General features: G+C 34.4%; 1 protein-coding gene and 1 pseudogene across 1 annotated transcript in view; one reads left to right on the top strand and one right to left on the bottom strand.

Moving 5' to 3' along the window:
- The window catches only part of LOC113196803 (glyceraldehyde-3-phosphate dehydrogenase pseudogene), a 74,857-nt pseudogene extending 66,524 nt beyond the window's left edge, over positions 1–8,333 (top strand).
- The window catches only part of Foxp2 (forkhead box P2), a 544,876-nt gene that overhangs the window by 375,807 nt on the left and 142,199 nt on the right, over positions 1–26,870 (bottom strand). The gene's annotated exons all lie outside the window — the stretch shown is intronic.

Raw genomic sequence — 26,870 nt, 5'->3', positions numbered from 1 at the left:
CTCAGTGGTTGAGTGCCCCTGAGTCCAATTCCTGGTACCAAAAAAGGAAAAAGTATATATAAAGATGTAAACATACACAGGAATTGTAGCTAATACATAATGAGATTTATTCTTTGAGTCTGACTCCAAAATTATTATTCTGTCATCTTTGTGGAGTCCTGAGGTAAAAGGAGATACTTCAAAGTTGCTAAGTAGAGGTACTTAATTTACAAATTTACTTAAATTCACTATCTTTTAGCCACACTAGGTAAATCATGTAAGTATTTTCTCTATATAATAGCACCTAGGTAAGCTTTATTCTTGTTTGGTTGACCAATCCCCTGGTGAGTGGCACCTGTTCTAAGAAAATGATGTTTTCAGGCACCACTACATCCCCATCAAACCACTGAGAAGATACATTCATACAAATGAGCTGAAATAGAAGTACACCTCAAAAAAAAAAATGAAGCTGCAATAAATGTTAAGTGTGCTGGCATTATGGATGCAGTTCAAAACATGCTTATTCAAGAATAGGAACATTTTTGTTTTAGTCATTTCTTACACTTATTGAATTGTTTTATTTTAATTTTGAAATATTTAAATATCTATGTTTCACTGACAGATAATATTCTGTCCAAGAGTGTAAAAATCAAAATAAAATCAATCCACAGGCTAAAAGATAATGGTTAGATAGAAATGAACAGTCAGCGATTAGAGAAAGGAATGATGTGAGGACAGTTCTTTGTAGAACTCTGCCTTCTTGGACTTAACTCAAAGCAAAAGTAACAGCTGCCTGGTGAAGTTGTGTAAAAATGCATTATTGTATTTACACAAAATAGCTAAAAATACTTTAAAATCTAATTTCAAATGGCATAAAAGGCCCTTTTCCCTTCAATCATTGCAGTTACTGAACACCTGCTATGTGTAAAGTTTGCTATCTGCTGGAAATACAGAGATAAAAGACACCCTCCCTGTTGACTACGCTTAAGGACAGAGTAAGCATGTAGTAAATAGGTTTCTGAGTGAATCATGTTCCCCAAGGAAAAGGACAGATTATAAGTTAGAATGTGATACTATGAAAGCAAAAGTAAGCACACATAGTGATACCAACTATAAAAGCAATTTGCTATGTGAAAATGATAATTATTTATGAAGCAGGTAGAGAAAGTGACACACCTGTCTGAATCACAACTAAATCCCTTTCAGAATTTCTCTTTTTTTTTTTGGGGGGGGGGAGAGAGAGAGAGAGAGAGAGAGAGAGAGAGAAGAGAATTTTTTTAATATTTATTTTTTAGTTTTCGGCAGACACAACATCTTTGTTTGTATGTGGTGCTGAGGATTGAACCCGGGCCGCACGCATACCAGGTGACACGCTACCGCTTGAGTCACAACCCCAGCACCTCAGAATTTCTCTTGAAGCAACAAAAAGAATGATTCTAATATCCTGGTTGCTGAAGACTTGAATATATTTAAATTTTTCTCTGATTTTTATAAAACATCCCTTGAAATAAACCATTGTGATGAAATTAAAAATTTAAAAAATAACATCAAATACATGCGTCTCACTTTTCACAGAACACAATATAAGTGTTATAAAAGTTCTCATGTTAATTAGAACTGTTTTATTAAAATGATTATGCCACTTATTCAAATTAGAACTATTAAAGTCACATAACCCATAACCATGTAAATGTAAACTGCCATAAGCAAATCAAATGAACGTCTATGAGGACACATATATGTAGTTTAATATTTTCAATAGGATGTGCTGAAGAGAAAAATAAATAAATAAAACAGTACTCTTGACATCATTAAAAATACAGCAAAATATTTAAAACTGGAAGGAAAAACATTTTCAACAAAATAAAATATAGTAAGAATTTTAGTACAAGGTAAAAACCTCTATAACCATAATAGGTTGAAAACAAGCCCCTGGGTTGAAGCCCAGGCTGGAGTTGATTCTAATTCATCCTACAGAGGTGTGTGTGATCAGTGGGTGCTCAAGGACTACACCAGTGAGCCAATAAAAGGGAATTCCTCTCCAGACTGCCTCAGTTATTCCTTTTTTTTTTTTAACTTATCGAGTATGAGACTGAATTAGAGGAAAAAATACTAAGAAAAAATTCAAAAAGGCTACTATTAGTGTAAGTAAAGCAGGTATAAATAGACTCAGATTATACAGAATGACACATAGGTCTGATTCTCATTCAAATTCTTCATCATAGAAGATAATTAAATCTTTTTTTAAAAAGTTACGGATTTTAAAATGCTTCAAATATTTCCTTTTTTCTGATTCCTTTCTGTATCTGTAAGTCCCTTTTCTTCTTCCATGAATAAGAAAGAAGGTAAATTCATCTTCCTTTCAATATTGACAGTTATTTTTACTAATATACAAACTTCCAAATATTAGCATTTTTAATCCTCAAAACATGTCTAGAACTATATTTTCCCATTTTTCTCTGTCATTGTCATTGGCAAGAAGGTCTCATGTTCAGCAAAACAGCAGTGTGCTCAAATCTGTAAACCTGGCTTAGAGAAGCAAGGGTACAATGTTAACATGTAGGAAAACAACCACACAGACACTTTCTCCATGCTTTGTCACCTCTTTTCAAACCAGAAGAAACCTGAAACAGACTCCAACCTTACAAAAAGTCTTTTTAACAGGTAAGAAAAATTTAGGATCTTGGGAGGTGCATGACTTCCTAACCAATTGAGAGACACATAGCCGCAAATATGTCAATGGTCTAAAAACCCTGTGCCAAAAATCCTGATACCCAAGAGGTAATGGACCAAAGCTTAAAGATAACCTGCTAAAACTCACAGAAGAGGTAGACTACATGAATAGACTTATGTATATTATAGAAATTGGATTAATAATTAATAACATCCAGAACAGAAAGCACCAGGCCCTATGTTGGCTTACTGGTGAATTCTACCAAATATTTAAGGAATAGATTATACCAATTCTGTACAATCTCTATTAGTAGATATAAACAGAGAGAATACTTCTTAAATCATTCTATGAGTCCAACACTACCCTAATAACAAAACCAACGATATCACAAAAAAATCTATAGACCAATATCTCTCATGAATATGAACGTAAAAATTCTCAACATAATCCATCAATGTATTTGTACAAAGTACATGCCCACCCACATATGTAGGGAAATTATATAATATACCACAACAAGATGGAATTTATCCCAGGTTTTTAAGACTGGTAAAACATTCAAAAAGTAGTTAGTATAATCCGACATATCCACAGATTAAAGAAGAAAAATTCCATGTCCAAATAGACAGATGAATAAAAAGCAAGCATATGACAAAACCAACATTCATTCATTATAAAAACCTCTCAGTGAACCAAAGGATAAAATCTTCCTTAACTTGAGGGACATAGTTCTAAAATACATGCCCTACTGGTAAAGATTAACAGAAGACTAATGGGATTTTTAAAACACATTAAAATGAATTATATTAACTTGTTTAAGAATACACATGAGTAGAAAAATAATTTAATAATATTAAATTTTAAAACAAGCACAGCAGGATCATGTTTTATATTCATCAAATATAAGCTATTCACTTCAAGCATAATATGTACTAACAAAGAAAAAGATTTCAACTATTCCTTTCATGATTCATTCACCATTTTAATTAAAAAATGCAAACTACTTTCCTTCTTACAGAAAGTTTCAAAATCTTTTTGTTTATACTCCAATTCAAACTGTCAACAACATGACTGACTTGTAAATAATAAACATGTATTTACAACTATCTATTGGCCTTCTACTAAACTACACGTGTATCCTAAGCTCAAAGTCATGCCAAGTTCTGCATTAGTCCCTTCTCAGCAACTCATGAATAAAGTCTATTCCTATTGTTTCCTTACCTAGAATACCCAGTTATACACGACATGACTTCTTGAACTGAAACAACAACAACAATAAAATGTATTTGTGGAATAATACCTGGCCCCCCAAAAATAAAACTTTATGACTGTTGTTTATGGTATTGTAAACATACTAATAATTTGTATGATGTTTAATTGGTCAGATATCTCCATAAAGCAAACTTTGACTTCAACTTTTTCATGTCTCCTATAATTTAGTGTTACTAATCTACACCTGCAGAAATCCAGAAACAAATACTAGAAAGCACAAACACATACACACACATGCACACAGACACATATAGATGCTGGGCAATCCTATGTATGTTTCTGCTTTGTTTTTAAGGCAATAATGTCACAGAGTCACAGTAGTAAGAACAAGTAACCTACTGACATAAAGATAATGTCTTCTATAGGTGCTCTGAGAGTTTGTCATTTATTTTCATTTTATACTGTGAGGAGTATAGACTTTGGCAATCATCAGAGTGAGCAGGGACACTAACAGAACATACTAAATAATCAACAGATTTAAGAATATCAGAAACAACAGCTCTAGATTATAGCCCAGTATAAAGGATCTGCCTGTTTGGACCCACCATGCTGTTCCTTAAGACAGTTTGTTCTCACAGATATTTTATCTCTGTTGAAGAGAAAGTATAACAAAGAATTTGCATAGATACTTGAGTAGTAGTGTGCAAAATATAAACATTTGTGTACTCAAACTAAATTTTGAATCTTAATTTTTATTTGCCTAGATTCCAGTCAAATAAATGTGTTTTACTATTACCCTACATAAGAGAGGCATCACTCTTACCCAAATACCCTTAATGGCTTTAATACCATGTCATTTGAGTAGTCTAAATGTACAGTATTTTGTTTATTATTATAACTATAATAAATTCCACCTACAGAAAACGCAATTCAGGTTTACATGTTCATTTATAAAGATGACTATATAAATAAAATGTGGTGTATCATTGCATTACAGTAATAGTCAGCCTTAGAAAGAAAAAAAATATTCTGATACATGCTACAACATGGATGAACCTTAAACACAATATGCTAAGTAGTAAAGTAAACCAGTAACAAATGAGAGATATTGTATAATTCCAGTTGTATGAAATATATATAGAATAGCCAAATGCAGACACAATACAGATTAGTAGTTGTGGGGGCGAGGCTTGCTAAAGGAGGAAATTGGAAGCTACTGATTCTAAGTACAATTTCAACTTTCAAGATGAAAAGATTTCTGGAGATGGATGGTGGCAACTGCACATCAATGTCAACGTACTCAATGACACACCTGTACATGGCTAAGATGAGATATTTTGTGTTGTGTGTATTTTGGAACAATTAAAACAAATAATTTCCATGTACATGTAGGAGTAAATCTCCAAATTTAAGACATTTTCACATTCACAATTTAATGAAGAATAGTAACTGAAAGTAATGAAAAAATGTTCTTTGAGTTTGGCAAGAATTTTAAAAAGTTGTTCATAAGCTTTATGTGAGAAATATAGTGAAAAAGAGAGTTAGTAATGACTGTTTTTCTCTGGATCTAGAAAGCCAATGTCTCTACAGGTTGAGAGGATAAGTCTTTCAGTCTTAGTAAGTGTATGAAGTACACAATCCAGGTAGCTCCTAGTTGGGTGGAAAAATGGGGCATGCAAAATTTTTCTTTTAAATATAATTTTATCTCTGCATTATTTTCTGATAATACCATTTCCTTAGAAAGATTTGCTCATTTTTTTCTTCCAATGAACCCTACTTCAGTTTACTGCATGATAAAAGATTATTATGACACTTATTTGTTTACATTTTCATTCCCTACATTTAGCTTCTTGAGAGTCTTTAAAACATCCAGTCTTAATTAAATAAATGTTTGTTGAATTAACTAGTAGCTGAACAACCAAATACATTGATCTATTAACTACATAATTAGTGCCTAAAACGTGTGAGGCTCATTGGAAAAACAAAGATTAAAAATCACATGGCCCTCAAAAGATTATGTGGGCTCTGATGCAAGGAATGGAGCAAATCTAAAAATCCCCCAAACAAGTTAATACTGCAAACATCATTTTTTTAAAAATACAGTGATAAAGTGTTAAAGGTAGTGATAAATAAGAATGGTTACACACTGTTTTGGGTGAAGAGAAAGACCAGGAAAGGCTAAATGAAGGAGTTAGCCTCTGACCTAAACATAAAAGTGTTATGTTTACATAGACGAAAACCAGGAAAACAGAGCATTTGATGTCAAAATAACAATGAGACAGCCACATTTGATTACAACAGAAGTTCTCAAGCTCTTTACTTTTAAAAATTATTAAGGACCTCACACCCCAAAAGCCTCTGTTTCTGTGGATGATCTATATCTCTACTTGAACTGAGAAACTTTCAGATCATAAGAATAGACAAGTACACCTGCCATCAGAACCATGACATCATGAAACATCATGTAGCCTTTGGATGACTCCATTGTATATTCATGAGAGAAAAAGAGTGGAAAAAAGTGAGAATGGCAGATAGGATATAAATATAAGTATGAAAATAGTTTTAACCTTGCAACTACCTTGAAGGGCCCCAAGGACTTCCTGAAATGCCCTAGACTCATTCTAAGAACTTCTGGGTTACCCTGAATAAAGAGGCTAAATAGACAGAGCTACAATACATCCAGTGTTGCTTAAGGCCATGCCATACATTTTAAAACAGATGAATATTAAAGATTTTTGTACAAACAGTCATATATGATTATGAGTTAACTATACAAGGATTCATTTAGAAGGGCATAAATGGGTAGGGAGGTGTGTAAAGACACACTAGAGACCAATTAGAAGTCTAAAAAAGAGTTTCTCAGGAGCAAGAATTAATTACATGTGAACAGTACTTGAAGAAGAAAGAAGTGGAGGCACCCTAAAGGAGTCAACAAAGCTACAGAGAATCAAGATGCAATGCAGGATGGTACATTAAGAATGATAGTGAAGAAAGCCAAAGGAAAACTAATTTCAAGATGGGATTGAGGAATTATGCAAGGCATTATAAAGATAAGAAAATGATCATTAAGGAAAGGAAGACATGAAATAACTGGTGATCTATAATAAAGGAGTATATATGATTGACTAGATTGCAAGGTATTAAGGGGAATATGAAAGGTGAGGTCAGTCCTAGCATAATGTAAACAGTTCATTTGAGACTCTGATAATTAAAGAAAGAAGTGAGAAATAGCTTAGAACTGAAATTGAGTGAAAGAAATTGTTGATGAGGAAAAGAGTAAAGAAAGAAGGGAATGACAACAGAGAAAAGTTTCAGAGAGGCTAGGAAGAAATTAGGTCAAAAGAATACTCAGAGGCTCCACTCCACCTCACCCTACCCCCATGACCCATCTCATTCAACAGACTGCTGATGCAGTGCCAGCCATGTCCTAAGACACAACGTGAAGGATGGAATAAATGGATTTGATGAGCAAAGGGTTATTTTCACCATCAATGACCACTTCATTGAACTCAACTGCATCGTCTACATGTTCCAGTATGAGTTTATTATCCATGGCAAGTGCAATGGCACAAAGCTGAGAACAAGAAAATTGTCATTAATGGAAAGAAAGCCTATCTCCATCTTCCAGGCATGAGATTCCACAAACATCAAATGGCGTGGTGCTGGTGCCTGAAAATGTTGTAGAATCCGCTGGTGTGTTCACTACCATGGAGAGTGTCAGGGCTTACTTAAAGGATGGAGGCAAAAGGGTGATTGTCTCTGTCCCTTCTGCTGAGGCTATGTTTGTGATAGGTGTAAACCATTAGAAATACAATTCCCTCAAGATCATGATTAATGCCTCCTGTACCACCAAATCTTGCCTGCTAGCCCACCCTGCCCAAGGTCATTGATTACAACTTGGGCATCATGGAAGAATTCATGAGCACAGTCCACAATCTTAGTACTTCCTACAAGATCTTGGGCTGGACCCTCTTGGAAACTGTGATGTGACAGCCATGCAGCTGTCCATAACTTTATTCTTGGTCCTGCGCCAAGGCTGTAGGCACGGTCGTCCCTGAGCTGAATGGGATGCTCAATAGCAAGGTTTTCCATGTGCTCACCCAACGTTGTCAGTTGTGGATCTGACCTGCCATTTGGAGAAAGCTGCCAAATATAAAGATACAAAAAAAGGCAGTGAAGCAGGCATTTGTCAGCACCTTAATTTAAAGGACAATCTGAAATGTATCAAGGACCAGGTCTCCTGCAAGTTTTAACAGTGATTCTCACTCTTCAACTTTCAATTCTGGGGGTTGACACTGCCCTCAATGACCACTTTGTCAAACTCATTTACTGGTATGACAGTGACCTTGTTTAAAGGGATAGGGTGGTAGACTTTTTGGTCCACAGGGTCTTCAAGGAGTTAGAGTCCCTGAACCAACAGCCAGTCGCAGAAAGAGCAGCAGAGGAAGAAGAATTCATCGGTTGCTGAGGAGTCCCTGCCCCAACTGAGTCCCCCAATACTGAGAATGTTCCTTCACAGTTTCTACCCTAGGTCTCCTCAAAAAGGGGAAGGGGTTAGGGAGCCCAGCATTGTCGCATACCATCAATACAGTCCACTGCACCCAGTAAAAGAGACAGAGATTAGAGAGAAATGCTTGTTTGTCTAAGGGAAAAAAAAAAAAAAAGTCTCTCTTTCCCTGAGAGAGTTAAAAAGAGAAAATTTAACTGAGAATTCAGGGAATTAGTTGAAAAGTGAAAAATGAGCAGAGTAGTAAACTGAATGAAAGTATTATGGAAACTGGCAGAGTAGAGATATTGTGTAGAAATAGAAACAAAGTTGAAAAAAATAAGGCAGGAAAAAAAGAAGCAAGACTTCAGTTACGATTAGCGATTAGTGTGCTTGATCAACAGACGAACATCAGAGATTAGAACTTCAATACTTGAGCTGGAATGCTAACAAAACAGTTTCTCAGGACAAAAAATAATAAGGATTTGTGCTAGATCTGCATTGTTCAATAATAGCAGTCTCTAGTCTCAGGGGACTCTTCATAAAGTTATTAAAATTAAATAAAATTTAAAATTCAGTTATTGAATCACATTAGCCAGATTTCTAGTGCTCAGTAACCGTGTATTATCTGATGGCTGCCACAATGGATGATGTAGGTGCTGAACCTTTCTTTCACAATGAAAGATCTATCAGATATATAGATATATAGGCCTGGATACACTTATGAGGGGAGAATTAATGTATTATATAGTAGCTAGTATTTCTTGAGTACACACTGAACCACTCACTTCACATATATGATGACAGGCAGTACTCACAATGATATTTTGGGGTAGATTCTAATATATTTCTGTTTTGAAGATGAAAAAGCAAATCAAGAGACAAATAACTTGTTTTGTATCATGTTTTAGGAGAGCAAGATTTAGGCCCAGGACTTTTTGACTCCAAGAACAGAGAAAGGATGAAGGAGAATAATCATTTGAAAGTGACAATATCCTCATAGTTTAGAGATTAATGTGTTTTTTCTTACACAATGAGAATACTATGAAATATACCAGCAAGAATTAACAAGGCTACATGAACAAATTAGTGGATAAAAATAAAATATATATTCCATTTTTTTTTCTGATACTAGGGATTGAAACTAGGGGTGCTTTACCACTGAGTTACATGCCCAGTCCTTTTTAAATTTTGAGACAAGGTCTTGATAAATTGCTCAGGGCTTCACTAAAATGCTGAGGCTGGTCTCACACTTGCAATCCTTCTGCCTCAGCCTCCTAAATCCCTGGGATTGCAGGCTCATACCACCATGTCATACAATATTAAAGTACTAAATTGGAATGCTTTAAACTAGAAAGTGCAAAAAGCAGAGTTATAATAGAAACTTTAAGTCAGACAACTTATTTTATTAGTGGGTTCCTGCCAGGTGAGAAAGTTACTGTTGTCATGGAAACCACCACAATACTACTATTTTGCACTTATATAACACCTTTCATCTGATGAGCTCAAAGAGACTTACAAACATTAATTCATTAATAGTCCTTTTTATTGAAAGTGCATCAAAATTTACCTAATAGCATACAACAACAATTGCAGATCAAACAAAGGGAAATTTCATTGCTCTCTAACAGATTCACATAGATTATACACCATCTCCTGTTACTTAAGATGAAAGAGAGACAATAATCTTATACAGTATTCACCTTCTTGTTTCTTTAACCAAATTGAAAACCATTTTCTATTGTTTTATTGTCAAAAATATGCAGCTCTTCTTCCACCCACTCTTTAATTTCTTTCTTCATGTGCTCAGCTAATTGCCTGGGAATATCTTTTAAAACACCATTACACACACTTACCTGTGAGGCTGTAACCACCAAGACAGTCATGGGTATCTTTAAAGGATGCATGACCTCATTTTAAATGAGAAGAACACCACTAAAATATGAAAGGTTTTTGTGTGTTTGTGTGTTAATTAACAGTTGGAACACTGGAAAGGATAAGATCTTTAGTTTTTCAAAATTATTTTTAAGTTATTAAAAGTGAAGCAAGTACTTGTTTCAATATTTTTAAAACACACACACACACACACACAAAAAAAAAAAGACTAGAAAAATTAGGTCAGTGCAATGTCCCATAAAGCATATTACCTTGTTTTTAACAGAATCATCCAAGGATAACTTATGAGATTACAACTTCTTAGATAATTTTATGAAGTTGACTTCTCCAAGATAACTTTTCTTCAATAACTTACTAGGTTCTATCATTTGAGAATGAGAGCAAACCTTTTAGAAACGTGTTGATATTTTTCAGTTGATGCACTTTACTACGTTCTCAGCTAGGGTCACTTTTGCCATATTCTATTGGCAAAACTAATTCTCAAGGCCATCCATCCTGATTCAAGGGAATGGAGAAACAGACTGCTGGCAGGAGAAGATGTAGAGTCACATTGTAAAAGACATGCATTCAAGGATGGAAATCTTTCTTAAATGTCTTAAGCTCAAACTTAATATAAAGGGTAACATCGAATTTGTGAACTCAAGAATGCTGTTAGGAAAAACCATCAGTAAGAAGCTCCTCATTTTTAAATTTTGTATCATAAGCTTTGTCCTTTTCCTCAAATGCCAGGTTTCCAACTATTGTCACTACTCCTGCCCCAATGATCCTATCCAGCTCCTCTCCATTAAACCTCTTCTCCCAACACATGCAATATTTAATATTTAACTTGCTTCTCCTGTTAAATGTTTGTTTTATGATTGAGAAGCCTTAGAACACAAAAGCTGTTTGTCTTACACTTTAAACATGAACAAACACAAGAAGCTAATAGATACCTCTGAGACTTAGCTAGCCTTCTTGGTCACTCGTTATGTTCTGGCTGTTTCTGTCACTATGTTCAAAGAAATACCTTAGATAGAAAATGATATTAAGAGTAATCCTATTAGAAAAAAATTTTACCTCAGTAACCAATCTATTTTATGTTAGGCCACTGAATATAATTGGCCTAAATAAGAATTTTGGGAGGGTTCCAAATGAGAATTTTTATTCTTATTTTGTTTATTATAAAATAATTATTCTTTTATAATTATTGTTAAGAATCTTTGAGTTCTGAATTATTTTGCTGTTCATCAATAACTTTTGTATCTCATTGGTATTCCTCCAGTTATTCTACTACTGTTCAACTGTTGAAATGGTCATCAAAATGTAATAAGTTGATCGAAGAGTCTCAGATATTACTTTAGAATAAGCTTATTCCTTTTATGAAAGATGCATCTGTATTTGACTTTGTAAGATAATAAATTCAGAGAAAACCCAACTGGGACTTCTAACATACTCTTCTACAATATATGAATTTTATACTAAATAAGACTATAATATTCTCCTCTACAACTGGAAGCCACATCCCCACAGGAAATGGAGATGCTAAAATATTAATAGCTTACCCACGTTTTCTAAGCCTACTATGGAACTTTAAACTTCACCAGGGTCTAAGCACTGTAAATCACCATGTTCATATTAATGAAACTCTCTAGATGTTCTTCAGCTACTCTACTACTTAATGTTTCTGATGTTTTTAAAACAGAAAAACTATTCACATTTAACCTGAAAAGGCAATGTCAAAATCAATTTGTAAGTCAAATAAATATTGTCACAAGTACTATTGTAAGGTTAGTAATGTTTTAAAATGTTATGACTGTAAAAGGATCAATTACGATCAGAGGTATTACTAATAGTGCTTTTTTGGTTTGTTTATCAAAAGTTTCAGGAATATGCATATTGATAATAAACTCATTTCTTCTTTTGAGATTATCTGTTTCCCCCTCATAAAATTCTGATACTTATGGTCCATTCTAGGACTCCAATAACAGCTGTACAACTTCTGTCTCCCCATGCTTACTCTTCAAGAGAAATGGATTCTATCATACTGTTTTTGACATTGGATAATTCATGTAATTGGTCAAACACAGCTCCTGCTTTACACAGAGATATTAAACAATCACAAAATATTCACCAAATACAATACAATGTAATGATTAAGACATAAAATCCTGTAGCCAATACTATTTTTTTTCTACATTAAAAATACATCCAGAATTCACCTTCTTGAATTACCAACCACACCACTTGCACCACTGTCATTTAGATCCAAGCCACCATCATCTCCAATCAATATTACTGCAGTGCCTTTCTAAATAATCTTTTTGGTTTTGCCCTTGCCCCAACTGTCTATTCTCAAGATAAATAAATAAATAAAGTGCTTAGCCAACTTGATTTTGTTAAAAGAGAAGCAAAGATCATATTTGAAACCCACCTGTCAGATTCCTAAAATAGCCTTGATTTTATTAGAGCTAAAAACTAAAGTGCTTACTAGTGTGTCTAGAAATTCTTTTTAGGGTTTAATTCTTCTCTGCCTCTCTGGCTGCATTTTCTACCACTTCTTTTTCGCTTACTCACTAGCTTCCTTCTTGTTCCTAAAGCATATAAATCATGCTCTACGCTAAGGGAATATGTACTTGCTACTTTACTTCCATGAAATATTCTTTTCCCAAGGTATCAGAGTACCTGGGTTACTCACTTCTTTCATTCATGTCTCTGCTCCAAATATGATTTTATTGAAGAGCCCTTCTTTGGTTATTCTATATTGAATGGTAAGTACCACTCTTCCCCAAACCAGGTCCTCTTTCCCCATTACTATTCCGTACAGTACATTACTGAACATAAGATATCAGATACTCTTTACATACAGTGTAACACAAGTTCCACAGAGCAGGGATGCTCTCCTAAACACGGCTACACCCTCCAAAACATGAACCTGGAACACAGGGTAAAATTAATAAACAGTTTTGAATGATGAATCAACTGGAATTCTGGTTCCATCACATCAGCTGCTTGGCTTTGGAAAAAAAAAAAAAAAAAAACATTAGCCCCTCTGGAGTTCAGTTGACTCATTGTATGTTGGAAAAAAAATAATGATCAATAATAACATTGACCTCATTTAACTGTTGTGAGAAAAAGAACATTTAATGTATGTACTTAAAACAGTGTCTGTAGAAGATAAGTTTTACATTAAGCTTTATATGTTACTAATCGTAACAAGTCTATTAACTACTCAACCCACAGAGCTGCAAAATTTTCTGGAATAAGAATAGAACAGAAAAATAAGCTTATCAATAAATGTTCCTGGGGACAGGAACAGAAGAGAAAAGTAAACTTACCGATATTTTTATTTTCCTTCTCTTCAGCCTAATATCTTATGGATATTTATTTTTAAAACTTGGTTGCATAACCCGCAGTACACAAAAACGCACATATTCTGAATTAAATGACAAAACCAAATGTTCCAGGCACAAGGAATTCTGAATTAGTATGCATTGACTTGCACTCGATTTTAATTTACTTTCATCTCTGTGATGGTTACTTTTATGTGTAAATATGGCTGTTCCATGAAGTACCCAGATATTGGTTTAAACATTATTTATATTTCTGGATGTATCTATGAGGCTGTTTATGGGTGCGATCAATATTAATATCTAAATTGGTAGACTGAGCAAAGCAGAGTAGTCTCCACAATGTGGAGGTGCCTCATCTAATCCAAATCCTTTCTTACTCAGCCTTTTATTCTATTCAGGCCCTCGGAACTTTCTCCCCACTTTTCTTCTCCCCCTGTACTTGAGCTGGGAAATCAGTCTTCGGCCTTGGGATTGAGATTTGAATTTATTGCACTGGTTTACTGTGTTGGAACTAAAATCAGCTCCCCTTGATCTCAGCCTCCATGATCATTGTTTTAATCAGCTTTTTTAATGCCGCAACTAAACGACCCAACTAGAACAACTGTAGAGGAGGAAAAGTTTATTTTGTGGCTCAGGGTTTCACAGCTCTCAGTACAAGACAGCCACCCCCATTCCTTGGGGCTGAGGGTGAGAATGAACATCATGGCAGAAGAGTTTGGCAGAGGGAAGCAGCTCACATATGATGATAGGGCAGCTAAGAGAGACTCCACTCTCCAGATACAAAATACATACCCCAAAGTCATGTCCCCCAGGGATCCACCTCCTCCACCCACATCCTACCCACCTTCAATTACCACTCAGTTAATCCCATTAGGAGATCAATTCATTGATTTGGTTATGCCTTAATCCAAGCATTTTTCCTCTAAACCTTCTTGCACTGTCTCACACATGAACTTTTGGGGGACACCTCAATCCAAACCATAATAACTGTGTAAGGCAATGTGTTTTTAATTTTTCTTTTTAGTTGATATACAATCATAATATTTCCATGCACGGTGTGATATGCATGTAATGCATAATGATCTAATACAGTAACTAGCATTTCCATCACCACAAACATTTATCTTTGTGCTAGGAACATTCAAAATCCTCTATCTATTTTGAAATATATAATAAATTGTCTTAAGCAGTAATCACCCTGCTGTGCTAAAGAATACTAAAATTTATTCTTCCTTTCTAAGATATCTTGGGATCTACTATACAACCTCTGTCTTCCTCATACCTTTTCTAGCCTCTAGTGACTGTTCCTTCTATTCTACTTCTGTGGGATCAACCATTTTAATTTCTACATAAGAATGAGAATATGCATTATTTGTCTTTCTGTTCCTGGTTTGTTTCACTGAACACATCATGCTCCAGGTTCATACATATTGTCAAAAATGATAAGATTTCATTCTTTTTATTTTATGAACCAATCTCTCTCTTCACTGTCCATAAATATAAATGTATATTTTCTCTTTCTCTGGAGAACCTAGGTACTTCTTGAAAATATTTTAAGACAAGGCTGGAGTTGTGGCTCAGTGGTAGAGTGCTTGCCTCATGTGTGTGAGGCACTGGGTTCAATTCTCAGCACGGCATAAAAATGAATAAAATAAAGGTTCATCAACACTAAAAAATATTTTAAGATAAAATTTTCACTCCTACTTTTCAGTCCTTGGTTATATTTCTTGGTTGCCAGGCATTATGCAATGATTGCAATATAATATATCCTCCTATCCTTATTTAAAAAAACAAACAAATGCAGCCTCTATGTGGACTGTAACCATGCAAAACAAGTAAAACCCACTAATTATGAAGAGACTACAACCTCCTGTCCTCAAAGAATTTCCAACACAGGACTGGAACACAAATATACACAAGTAAAACTCAATGATTTCATGAGGATTATGTTAGAACCATGCTTGGGGAAAGCAAGATCAAGGCTCCTTATAGGACTTTGCAAGGACTCACCAAGGAGTGGCAGGGTATCAGTGAGAAGAGGACTACTAAACAGAAATGTTGATTAACTAACATAGTAGTAAAGGGATTGAGAAGAAAGGGGGATGAATAGGCCTTCGTCAATAATTGGGTGTGTGAAAAAAAAAAAGTAGGTCAGCACTCATACCTCTGAGTTGGCATAAAAGACAATCACTACCACTTTTCCTTGTTGAATTTTTATGGGTCTGTAAAATAACAAGGGATGTGACACACATATGTAAATGATGAGATACACAGGTTAGAGCTTTAAAAAAGTTCTGGGTGACAGATTTTCAGTTACAGATTTTTATATGTTCATAAATATAAGCTGTATAATGAAAACAAAATCCACATTACATAATATAAAGATAAGGAAGAGAAGAAAACTATGTCTAAAATCTTGTTTGAGCAAAGCTATAACTATATAATTCTAAGAATTTATAATGAAGTTATTAAGACACAAGATTAAGGAAAAGTGATACCTAGAAAACAACTTTACAAAAATTCAAAGATTCCAAAATTGTCTTTCAATATAAAGGCATTTGGAGAAAGTCACATGTGAAATATTAAAAGAGAATGAAAAAACAGTTCTGTGTGATATGATGTGGTCCCTGTAATTAAAAGGCTTGGACAATACTTATCTAAGTGCAGTTGATAATCAATTCACTGTCCCTTTTTTCTCACATAGCTGGTAACCCTGATGACCTTTACAAAATGAGCCAATTATAAGGTCAGTTCACTCAGCAAAGGTTCTATAAGGTTCTATAAGGGTTCTTATAATCTGAAAAAATTTTAACAATTTTTTAAGAACGAAACTATATTATATATGTATATAGACATGTATGTATACATTGCCCCCCACACACATGCACACATACCCCATATGAAGAATAAATATCAAAATGCTCCAATCAGTTGAAACTTATAGATACGCTCCTTAACAATGTGGGCGTTAAAAAGGGAATTAGAGCTTATATTTAGTAGTACTGAGGATTGATCCCAGGATGCTCTACCACTAAGCTACATCCCAGGCCCTTTTTCTTTTTTTTTTTTTTATTTCAAGACAAGGTCTCACTAAGTTGCTGATGATGATTTCAAACCTGTCATCATCTTACCTCAGTCTCCCAGGAAGCTGGGATTACAGGTGTGAGCCACCAGGTCTGGCTGATAGTTAAATTGAATGTGGTATCTTCTATGTGATACAAAAAAGAGTATTAGGCAAAAGCTAAGGAAATATAAATGAAAGTATGGGTTTCACATTTAGTAGTGTATCGATATTAGTCCATTAGCTGTGATAAATATGCATTACTAATGTCAAGCTAATAGTTAGTAATTATATAATTTCCTAATGTCATGTGTTAATAACAGGGTGGATGGGTATACAGAAACTCTTTGTACTCTATTCCCAATTTCTCTGTAAACCTGAAACAAAAGAGTTTGTTTAATAATGGAAATCTGAGGAGTTAAAACATAAAGAAAACAAAATATCATGTATACAACTTTTGGAGACTGAAAACATCATTGCATATAGAAAATGCTGCAGAGACAAACAAAATATGAAATGTCACCTGATCCATTATGTCAAAAAGAATAAACCAAGAACTAAAACTGGTCGATTATCCTATTCTCACCATCTGCCAAACAAATACAACATGCTCCTCACATTGGCCTGGAATGTCATACTTCATCTGGCTTTGACTCCCTTTGGCTCACTCCAGCTACCCTGGCCTTCTTAAAATTACTCCAGCTACTCTGGCCTTCTTAAAATTGCTGAAATTCCCAAAGAGCTTACTCTTTCCTCAGAATCTCTCCTTCTCTTCCCCTCTCCCCATACACCCACATGGAAATTTCACAGAAAATTAGAAAAATAATGCAACACAGCATTATTTTCTCGAGGTCCTTAGCAACACAACCTATAAAGAGAATAGAAATATTATTTTACACAATGAAATTAAAAATTATAAATCTCAAGGGAACATAAGGAAAAATTCATAGACTAAAAAAAGATCAGTACATAAGTAGTAAACTACAAATATAAAGTCCTATAGCTTTCCAGAAAGCTAAGAAAAAAAATGGTTCAAAAAATGCAATGCAAAAAATGATCCCATTCTTAATAGCAACCTCCTCCTCCTCCAACTAAAAATACCACTCACACTCCATGTACTAGCCAGAGCATAAAAGTAAACCGTAGACATGCAAAAGTGTTCAGGATAATCTTCTGGGGTTCTTGTTTCAAACTACACCTTCTTTGATCTGTTCCAGTTATTGATTTGGAGCTCTAGTTTTCCTTGTTTTTCCTTTCCATTCCCTCAACTATCATCTTTGTTATTTTTGTTGTTGTTGTTGTTGTTTTGTTTTCTGGTTCATAGCTCAACTCCATTAATCTGCAGTATGATTTGCTGTCTCCCTCTAATTTTGATTGCTTCAGAGAGTCATGATCAAATCAATACCAGGACCTAAGCTTTAACTCCAGCCCTAGTTCCAATCCTAGTCCCAGCCAGCATATATCTGACCCATATATATACCCAAATAAAACAAAATCACTATCATGTGGAGTGGATAAATATAAAACTGACTGGCATGACATGTAGCCAATACAAATTGCTTGATAAAAGCAAATGGAATCCAAATTAAAATAACCCAAGACAGGATTCTCCTTGAGTCCAAAGCCTACAGTCCTATTTAGGTGCTAGATATTCTCATCTAAGAATCCTATCAAAACCTCATATTTAAGAAGTTCAAACTCAACTGCATTAGGCAGGACTTTTCTACTTAGAAGACACGAGCTTGACATCTTAAACACAACAGGACTGATTATTAAGAATTTGAAAGGTAGGAATGGAGACACACCTTGAGCAGTATGAAATGAGAGTTTGGCTTCTCTCTCTCTCTCTCTCTCTCTCTCTCTTTCTCTCTCTCTCTCTCTCTCTCTCTCTCTCTCTCTCTCTCTCTCTCCTGTGTCTAGTCTATTTCCTTTTATTTATTTATTTTTATTTTTTATAAACTTCTTTCTAGAAAACAAATTTTTAATAACTATCCACAGGCAAGTAGACAAGTAGACTAAGGGAGCCCATGGATCCCAAGTTTACATGCTAAGGGTGCTAGCAACAAAATACTGAAACTTTGGGCTCCAGTCATAACTCCTGAATGCTAACCCATTCAAAAATGGCCATGGGAATGCAAATTGTAAATTTGACTCAAGATTAATCTCTGTAAATTTTTATGATATAGGGATGGGGTGACAGGGAAACCACAGAAGAAACTGTAAGCTACTCAACTGATTATTATTTACCTGACCAAACTGAGTGTTTATAAGCCATTTCACTAATGTAATTAATTAATCACTTTTTCTAGTATTTTAAACTTCTTTCATACCATAAAAGTCATCTTTCATACCTTTCTCTTTATGTTAGTCAGCCTTGGGTCACTGTGACCAAAATACCTAACAAGAAAAACATAAAGGTGGAAATGTGTATATTGGCTCATGGTTTTAGAAGCCCAGTATGTGCTGAGTTGATTCCACTGCTCTGGGCCCAAGTGAGGTAGAACATCATCGTGGAAGGGTGTGGCAGAGGAAAGTTAGTCACTGCAAGGCAGCCAGAGCAGCAAAGAAGAGCCAGAGGGACAAGATATATTCCCCAAAGATACCCCCCCACACACAGTGACCCACCTCTTTCACCATACCCCACCTTGCCACCTGCCTGTGGGCACCACCCAGTGCAATAATCCTTTCAAGTCATTAATCCATCAAATGGATTAGGTTACAGGTCTCACAATCTAATCATTTTACCTCTGAACATTTCTGCATTAACACAAGTACATTTGGGGAACACATATACCCAAAATAATAATAGTCTTTTTCCTTCAATGATTTATAAGCTATAATTTTAAAATGATAAAGGCCCTTCATATGACCCCTACCACCATTATGTTTATTTACCCTACATGTCCATCTAAATTACTGTAAAAAAAAAAAAAAAACTATCTACAGATCTTTCTTTCTTCAGATTATCTCTACTCCATGGCTAGAACTAAGTGAGTCACAATAAAGCTAACAGCTTAACCCACTAGGGGCAAACAGAAGTTAAAACATCCAGGACTCTTTGTCAAATGGAATAAGGAATTCTATGTTGTGTTAAACTCAATGGGAGTTCAGTAGAAAATTTCAGGCAGAGGAGTGATTGTAGTTTGGAGAAGAATAGAAGAGGGAGGAACAAGAACAGTGACTTGTCAATAATTTGCTGAAGATTAAATCATAAGGAACTTGAATATTAGGTACAGAAAAAAAACTTATATTGAAGTGGTGTTAACTGAGATGCAAATATTCAAGTAACTGATTTAGCTAGAGTCCTGAGTCATCATCAGCTATCCATACAAAATTTAAAGCAAAAATCTACGTTGTAGGAAGTGCAAAGTCTTTATGTCATGACTACCAAGAGAAGCAATTTAAACTTTGAAAGAAGGCTATATTTTTGAGAATTTTTTAAGGAATCTTTGTAGTAAAATTAGATACAGATGTTAGAACTATCATTTAAGCAATTTTCTTCTCTAATTAGAATAATAAATGATTAAAACTATCCCCATAGCAACCCCTCACATCATGATGCACACAATGCCCATGAAATAAGAATATCCTATTTTGGAAACAAACAGAAAATATAACGAAATATAATGAATACAACCAGTTTTTTCTACAGATGCTTTTTCCTAAAACAGTGGGATTCAAAACCAAATAGCATCACCCTCTATATACAAACACTTGCTAACAAAACAAATAAAAAACCTATATGTGAATATAACATAAATAAGAAAAAGAATTTCACAAACATATTTTAAATTAAGCAAAAATGACAACACTATCATTTGCAGGGATGTAAAAAAACTAATGCTCCGTCTAATCTTACAAGTCTTCATCTTCACATTTACTCCCTGAACTACTACATTCACTATGGCATTTACTATATGAAGTTATTGTTACAGAGGTTACTGAAAAGAATGCAAACTTTTAATAAAGGTGTTTTTACCAAATCTTCTATTTCCAGTTTCATGAATCAAGCAGTTCTATATACATTTCAATTTTGTGTAACACTACATAGAACATATTGCATTTACTTTTGAACAACAAAAAAAGAAGAAATTTCAAATTTAGAACTAGATTCTCCCTCAATTTTCAACAAAATAACCAAAGAAAAAACAGCTACAATAACTTTTGTCTCATTCATGATTGTTGATTTATAAATCTGTTTACTGTTAGGAAATAATTTATCCAGAATTTTTAAAAGGTATAAAAATTTGAAAAGCTCTATGTTGGACTGCAAGTTTATAAAGAATGTTATTTGATAAATCTTCAAATTTATAAAAAGTTAGGATTTTCACATATCTATGTGTATAGATATGACTTAATAGTATATATGTATATATTTCAAGTAGATATCTAAAACAAAATACAGCATGCATTTTTCAGTGACTTATAGGACTTACTTTAATTTAGAAGATATTGCATAGGTTAGTGGAAAAGTTGTAGTACTTTTGATATGGTATTTTACCAAATAACATATTTTCAGTTTCATAAACCAAACAGTCTATGTTCATTTCAATTTCTTCAGCTGCCATTTAGTAATTTGAAAAATATTATTTTAAACAAACATTGAAAAGCAGAAGAAAATTATGAATAAGACTTCTCCTTCAATATTGATTTTATAAAGAGATTAACTTTTTTTTTCCTTCAGTGGAAAGGAAACTGTATCTATGGCAAAATATAATTTATTTAGCTCTTAAAATATAGAAACACTCATCAAAATTTTATTTTTCATCCTAATTACAGGCAAAGTTTTTCTTCTAGTACAACTGAACTATTATCTATGATGAATTTCTTAAAAGCTTATATGAAGTGAATTAACAACTCATGTTTCTTCAGAAATTTGAATCTAGTCAAAATTTCCTAAGGGGAAAAAAAATTGGCATTAGGAAAACAAAAGAATAACAAGTCTAAAAAGCTCAGCAGTCACTACAAATAGGTCAAGTTCTGACTTGGAACAGATGATACAAGTGAGCAGGGGTTAGTTTCTATTTATTTCCACAAATGGCACGTGTGCATTTCATAACTACTATTTCTCTATTTACTACATCTACAAACCATATTGCACAAAACAGGTAACTGATTGCCAAAATCACTCATATGCCAAAATCCCTTAAATGTTGGCAACTTTTTTTTTTCCAAAAATAAAAGTATCATTCTAATCTATTAGTTTCCTTAAAATTAAAATGTAAGTTTTATTACAGAAGGTTTTATTTCATCATCAAATGTAAAGCTTAGCTTTGTTGGATAAAGATTCTTGGTTGGCATCCATTTTCTTTCAGAGACAGGTATATGTTGTTCCACGATCTTCTGGCTTTGAGGGTCTGAGTTGAAAAATTTGCTAAGATACAAACTGGTCTCCCCCTATATGTGGTCTCATTCCTCTCTTGAGCAGCTTTTAAGATTGTATCCTTATTCTGTATGCTATAAATTTTCATTATAATGTGCCTTGGTGTAGATCTGTTGTAATTTTGTACATTTGGTACCCTTTAAAAAGCCTCTTGTATACGGTTTTTCCAATTCGTTCTTCATGCTTGGGAAATTTTCTGATAGTATATCATTGAATAGATTGTGCATTCCTTTGATTTGAAACTCTATGCCTTCCTCTATCCCAATAACTCTTAAATTTTGTCCTTTGATGCTGTCCCATAATTCTTGTATGTTCTGTTCATAGTTTCTTACTATCTTCACTGTGTGATCAACTTTATTTTCCAGATTTTATACTTTGTCTTTATTATCTGACATACTTTCATCCAAGTGATATACAATCAATCAACAAATATATGACAAAATGTTCATCATTGCTAGCAATTAGAGAAATACAAATCAAAACTACTCCATGATTTCATCTCAGTCCATTCAGAATGGCATCTATTATGAAGACAAACAACAATAAGTGTGAGCAAGGATGTGAGGAAAAAGGTAGACTCATATACTGCTGGTGGGACTACAAATTGGTCCAGCCCATATGGAAAGCAGTATGGAGATTTCCTGGAAAATTGGGAATAGAACCCCCCATTTGACCCAGCTATCCCTCTCCTCATCTATATCCAAAGGACTTAAAAACAGCATGCTACAGGGACACAGCCACATCAATGTTTATAGCAACACAATTCACAATAGCTAAACTGTGGAACTAATCTAGATGCCCTTGAATAGATGAATGGATTTTTAAAAGTGGCATATATACACAATGAATATTACTCAGCAATAAGAGAATAAAATCATGGCATTTGCAGGTAAATGGATGGAGTTAGAGAAGATGATGCTAAGTGAAGTTAGCCAATCCAAAAAAACCCAAATGCCAAATGTTGAATGTTTTCTCTGATATAAGAAGGCTGATTCATAGTGGGATAGGGAGAGGGAGCATGGGAGGAATAGATGAACTCTAGATAGGGCAGAGGGATTGGAGGGGAAGGGAGGGGGCAGGGGGTTAGAAATTATGGTGGAATGTGATGGTCATTATTATCCAAAGTACATGTATGAAGACATGAATCGGTGTGAATATGCTTTGTATACAACCAGAGATATGAAAAATGTGCTTAATATGTATAGTAAGAATTATAATGCATTCCACTGTCATATATAAATAAAAGTTAAAAATGTTAACTTTAGTAAAGATATTAAACTACCACACATATTCAATTCTTGAATAGTAATTCTTTTTTTTTCAGTTGCCCTAAATGTGCAATAATTCCCACTTTATGTCTGAAAAACTTAAGAATTAGAAAGGTTAAATAAGTTATTTTTATAACCCAATTAATACCTTTTTTGAACCAGTAATCTTACACAAGCCTCTGCCTTCAAATATTGTGATATATTACATCGCCTCTGATATATAACCTGCAGCACTTGATCTGAAGTTCGTAGGAGAGAATAGTGATGTCCTGGAAACATTGGTTGTACAAAAATTCACAGTATGTGTACAATTTATCAGAATAAAACATATTTATTGTCTATTCAAAACATGCTTGTAGAAACAGTTTATCAAATGAATAAGTAGTATATGTAAGAGCCACACAAAAGGGAGATGAAGGACACTTACTTTTTGTTCTAAATTATGGAAAATTGTTGAGCTTCTTACATATTCAGGTTATTAACCCTGTGTCAGGTATAGCTTGCAAAATAGTTCCTCCCATTCTGCAGTTTACCTTTTTGTATTTTCCTTTGGTATACAGAAGATTTTTTTAATTTAATGAAATCTCATTTGTCAAATTTTACCTGTGCATTTGTGGTCATATCAAAAAACTCACCACCCAGGTGAATATCGTGAAGCATCCCCCCCCCCCTTGATTTTGAGTATTGCATTTAAATCTGCAATCCATTTTGAGATGATATTTTTAAATGGTGAGAGCCAAGGGTCTAGTTTCATTCTTCTGCATGTAGATGGACAGTTTTCCCAGTATGATTTTTTTTTTAAGTTTTTTCTTAATGTGTGTCTATTAATCCTTTGTCAAATATTGGTTGGATGAACTGGGTTTTGATGGTGCAGACCTATAAAACCAGTGAGTGATTCAAGAGGATTTCAAGTTTGAGGCCAGCCTGGGCAATTTAGCATGACCTTGTATCAAATAAACAAAAGAAGAAGGAGGAGGAGGAGGAGGAGGAACAGAAGGAGCAAGAGAAGGGGGAGGAGGGAGGAGGGAGAAGGGAGAAGGGAGGAGGGAGGAGGGAGGGGGAAGGAGAAGGAGGAAGAGGAGGAGGAGGAGAAACAAATGGGCTGAAAAGTTGGGGATGTAGCTCCATGGTAGAGCACCAATTGTGTTCAATCACATTATCCCTCCCACTCCCCACAAAAAACAGTTGGCTGCAACTAACAAATGTTATGCAAGTGTAATATATTATATATTATATATCAACCAACAATCAATTGAGAACTTTTCAATATTCATATTTTGCATCCTATCATTGTCTATTATCATTGTTTAAGTAAAAAAATTCCATTTGCTATTTTAGCAAATATTGATTCAGTAGCTCCTATGTGCTGGAATCCATGAATAACTCAAAGCAATCAGAAAAAGATCTTTTTCCCAAAGGGCTAGGAATGTTTACAGGGAAGTAACCATCAAACATGGGAAGCCTCTCTCGTCATTACTCTGTTTGGCACAATTCAGATGCTCTCTTCTATTTATTCATAAAATATAATAATTTATTGTGAATTACAGTCAATCCACTATGTTGTATTTGAAATAGCATATTGTTCCTCACAAATATATACAATTATTATATTAATAGAGGTATTCTTTCAATTTTAAAGAGATGGAAATGTTAACTACCCCAGTATAACTACTACACACTCTATATAGGTACCAAACTTTCCCCCATAAATGTGTACAATTAATTTTTTTAATGATGAAAACCCTTCAGTTGGGTGGAAAATGAGAAGCTTCACTAAGAAAGGTGGAAAAAAAACTTTCACAGGAGTACTAGAGAGGAATTACTTCCTGTTGGAAATCAAAGAATTCTTCACAGAGAAAATGAGTTGTAAATACTTAATTTCTCCATGTGTTGATGAGAATGAAGAGTGAATAATTAGGATGTTCAGCCTCTTTATCTTGACAACTGCTCTTTCTGCTCCTCAGGTAAGCATCCCAGCAGTAAAACTGACATAAAAGGCCAGTCTGGGTCCAAAATTGGATGCTCAGCCCAAACTTGCCAAATCCTATTCTCTACTGACTTTCACAGCTTTTAGAACAGCAATGAGCAGAGATGACAATTCTGTGACCTAAGTAGGATCATGTCCAAAGTAAACTGGGATGTTGTATGAAAGAGAAATCTGGTGTTCAAAACAATATATCTTATTTTGTGACACGAGAGATCATCTGAAGTGAAATAACACCAATTCTGTTAAAATGTTTTCAGTATCCTGCTTCTAACAGCCACTGTATAATACCTCTTCCAGTTGTATTTCAAAGTTCTTTTTCTTTTTTTCCCACAGCAAATAACTGATTAAAAATGACTTCAAAAAACTAGAAAAAAAGTACATTCATATACAGAAGCACATGATTTTACCTTCTTTGAAACCAAAACACAAATTCCCTCCGAGAAAGACTATATCACCTGTAACAGTAAATTTTACTACACACTATAGTATCTGAACAGACATAATTGTTTTAATGATGAGCACAGAGATGAGAATATCATATAAACTGAGAAAGCCTAAATATCACTGAATGGCAAGATAGGCATAAAAAGAAGGGGAACATTCATTCACTTAAAATTTTTCATTTAAAAGTCTGTTTGAAAAACTGAGACCATGAGATATAGCAATGAACACACTTAGGTCCTTTTACATTTATCACTGCAGACTAGAGTAGTCTGAGGTTATCAACCACTGAAAAAAATAATGATAAGTGTGATCAGTCTGAGGAAAAGGGGACTATAAAAGGGTTACCCATAATCTCAAGGTTGTGGATAGCTTTCCAGAGTGAGTGCCCTCTAAACTGAATGGTAAAAAAGAGTGAGCTTAAAAAGGGGGATAACAAGTAGAAATGGACAGGAGAGGTTGTGGAAGGCAGAGACACATGTCCTAGGCAAGAGAGAAGATCTCAAGGAACTGAAGAAAAATCAACAGGACCACAGAAAATAGAGGGGCCAAAGCAAAAATATGATCTAGTGAGACTGATACTACTCAGATCAGAGTGGTGAAGAGAAGACAAAAATTAAAATCCTGGCTTTGCTACTAACTAGCTATGGAAGAAAAAATCATTAACAATCCGTAGCTTTGATTTTCTCATTTTGCAAGTGAAGAATGAAAAGCAGATCATTTCTGAAGTCTCTTTCATTCTAAAACTCCAAGTCAATCACATAGTAACCTGAGGTTACATTTTGCAACTGGTTTGCTGTTTACAGGAGGCTGAATTATTAATGTCAAACACCACTTGTACTTCATTGAGAATATTTTTACCACTACACTGGATGTTCAGTCGTGACTGCTTAAATTATTTTTTTTCTGGTTAAAAACACTGCAAATATGCCTCATGTATAAGTAAACCAGGGTCTTGATCACTCATTTTAACCTGTATTAAAACAGACCTAGAACTGTTTCCCATGGAAAAATCTTAGCCCTGCCTGTAGATGTTTCTCTCTCAGATTTTTCTCTCTACTGAGAGAGAAATGTCTTTTATCCAAAGGAGCATTTGGTCAAGTTCCTCAATTATTTCCTCATAAAAACATGTCAAAGCTGACTTTTTACATTTT

This window comes from Urocitellus parryii, chromosome 3 (genome assembly GCF_045843805.1).
Source record: "Urocitellus parryii isolate mUroPar1 chromosome 3, mUroPar1.hap1, whole genome shotgun sequence".
NCBI lineage: Eukaryota > Metazoa > Chordata > Mammalia > Rodentia > Sciuridae > Urocitellus > Urocitellus parryii.
This window is presented reverse-complemented; position numbering and strand designations above follow the sequence as displayed.